Source organism: Sorex araneus, chromosome 2 (genome assembly GCF_027595985.1).
Source record: "Sorex araneus isolate mSorAra2 chromosome 2, mSorAra2.pri, whole genome shotgun sequence".
Lineage (NCBI taxonomy): Eukaryota > Metazoa > Chordata > Mammalia > Eulipotyphla > Soricidae > Sorex > Sorex araneus.
The window spans coordinates 148,804,856-148,807,911 of NC_073303.1; the positions used below are offsets into that span (position 1 = coordinate 148,804,856).

A 3,056-nucleotide genomic window follows, 5' to 3' on the forward strand; every position below is an offset into this window, starting at 1 on the left:
TCAAACCCTGACACCTGTACTCACTGTACTATCTCTCTGGCCTCTGTGCTGTTGGTTGATGACAGTTCTAAAGCTTTGACATGAGTCTGAGAGGAACTGTTACTAAGTAAAATTTGGATGAGAAACCTTAATGCTTTTACAAAATACTAACCTTGCTCTTTTGTTACCACAATCAGAGTGATTTGTCCTCTTCAAGAAAGGGATTTAGTTTACCCACTACAATGAACACTGACACTGTATCATTTTTTGTTTGTTGTTTTAAAAGTGCAAAGTGTTGTTTATTTTTATTTTTATAGTTTTATTTATTTATTTTAATGAATCACCGTGAGATACAGTTACAGACTTGCGAACTTCTGTGATTACATTTCAGTCATACAGTAATCGAGTACCCATCTCTCCACCAGTGCCCATTCTCCACCCACTAGTGTTCCCAGTATCCCTCCCGCCACCCCAACCCCATCCCCCCTGCCTCTGTGGCAGGCACATTCCCTTTTACTCTCTCTCCTTTGGAGTGTTAAGTGTTGTTTAAGTATATTGTTAACATTGGACTGCTATGCACCTGCAAGGAATGTTGGATTCATGCAATTTGTTGCAACGTGGTTGGAACTGGAAGATATGTTGAGTGAAGGAAGCTGAAAGAAGAAAGATTAGCACAGGATAATCTCATTTATCTGTGGAATATCGGATCCTGGACAGGAAATATACTGTCATAAAATGGGGTTGCTAAGATCATCCTTGACCCCGTGTTTATAGAGGAGACAGAGAAGGAAAGAAACTGGGGTGTTGGGGGAGAAGAAACCAAGGAGTAATGGGTTAATAGGCATCAGGACTTCTGGTGTCCCAGTGATATGAGTGAAGGCTATAGCCATCTGCTCCAAACACAGATTCAACAGTACTGAAAGCATGAGATCTAAGTGACAACCATTGGAACTTTGTAATGTGCCTGTCACATTGGCAGGCAGGGAAGGAATGTGGGGAGAGGAATTCTGGAGACACTGGTGGAGGGAAATTGACAATGATGGAGGGACTGTGGGGAATTATTGTATGCCTGAAGTGTAAATCTCAATAACTATGTAAATCATGGCTCTCTAATTTAACAAAAGTTAAAATAAGAGTGCATGTGTTAAGCATTGAGTCTTCATCAATATGTCTCTTGTCACTCCAAGACCAATTAGCTCAAAGTTAGATTCAGAGAAATAATGAAACTAGAAAACACTTTTCAATGCTGTAATGCAGTGATAGTCAACTCACTGTTAAGTAGACAGCCTGTCTCACTATTGTAGCACTCTAAATGCAGCAATGTCTTTGCCCTCCAAAACAGCACTGGGGTAACTAAATAAAAAAGAGATTCATTAGCTTAAAAACAACATTAGTTGTGCAGGATGTCCACCAGTACAAGCTGGAGAAAAAGCTCCAAGAGAGGGAGTAGAGGCCTGGTTTTATGCTCAGCAGAGAATGTGTGGCTCAACTGCTTGGAAATATTCTATAGCTTTTCAGAAAGTTCATGCATAGTTGTGAGGGAGAATGATGAGTATGAGTGTGAGGAACGTCAGTGGATATGCACTGCATGTAGAAATGTCGCGGAGGGTGTGTTGCCTAGTATGGTCATTACGAGAGCAGCTACAGGACTAAGAGGACTCTATTGCACAGATCCTACCAACTGATACTGACCAGGGCCCTGGGGTCTTCATCAGTAAGTACAAACATATTCTTAAGATTCTATCTTGGTTCATTCCAAGTCAAAAGAATGCAATGAGGTGGCTTCTCCCAAATAGATGTTGTCATGTCTTCTAAAGGACAAGCCTCAGGTCAATCTGTTTTGGCTTCTCCTAACTCCAGAGAAATCATTTGAGTTTTCAGGAAACAGAATATGAAGAGAAGGGTAAAGTTGAAAAAGTCTTGACTTTTGTATATAGTGCTCCTCCGAAAAATTTACTCCTACCCCATATCTTGATCCAATTCTTCCTTCTGCTCTCTGTTACATACTATTCTGTTAGAATACATGCAATATATAGTAATATATATTTTATTTCTTTATTCATTGTTCTTTTACAATACACTTTTATATACACAATATATAGTAAAATACATATTTTATTTATTTATTCATTGTTCTTTCACAATACACTTTTTACTTTTTCCCTCTTCGTTGAAAGTGAATTGCCCTTGTTACTTTTATATATGTATAAAATTATATGGAATATTTCATGAATTTGTGTGTCATCCCTGTGGAGGGGCCATGCTTATCTTCCGAATTGTGCCAATATTAGTATTTGTACTGCTAAAGCAGGCGCAAAAAAAAACTAATTTTAAAACATTACTGAAGTTTTGGGGCTGGAGCGATAGCACAGCGGGTAGGGCATTTGCTTTACATGCAGCCGACCCAGGTTTGAATCCCAGCATCCCATATGGTCCCTTGAGCGCCCCTAGGGGTAATTCCTGAGTGCAGAGCCAGGAGTAACCCCTGTGCATCGCCAGGTGTGACCAAAAAAGCAAAAAAAAAAAGAAACTACTGAAGTTTTAATTATGAGATCATCAGAAGTTCATCTCTTCCCATAGTGATTTGTAGTGCACCTATAGCATTTCAGCACAGAAAGCTCACAGCACTGCTGTTTATCATGGCATAAGTAGTGCACAGATAACATTTTTCTCTTGTAACTTAACGTTTTTTCATCCCTCTTGGAGCAGGGTAAGCATAATCCATATGCGTTGTAGTGCTGCCTGTAGTGGGAAAGGATCAGTGCTATACACAATTTAACCCCTTTCTAACCTATGACTTGTTGTGTTTTATATCCCAACCAAAAGCTTTTGACTCATAACCTAAATACTTTGGCTTAAACAGGATAACTGGATTTCTAAGACTCTCTTCCTTAATACTTTAAACTCAATACAAAATATCTTGGTAGCAGTAAATGTCAGAGTAGGAAGACAATTTGAGAGAACATTGTGAAACTGATGAATATGATAAATTGAATTTTAATGTAAATAGAAAAATAGAATAATGAATATGTGCAAAGAAGATAGACTGGTAGATCACCAGGTTCTGAGGAACAGGA

General features: G+C 38.8%; 1 pseudogene; it reads right to left on the reverse strand.

Moving 5' to 3' along the window:
• Positions 1-2,189: 2,189 nt before the first annotated feature.
• On the reverse strand, positions 2,190-2,290 carry LOC129402887 (U6 spliceosomal RNA; annotated as a pseudogene).
• Between the last annotated feature and the right edge of the window lie 766 nt (positions 2,291-3,056).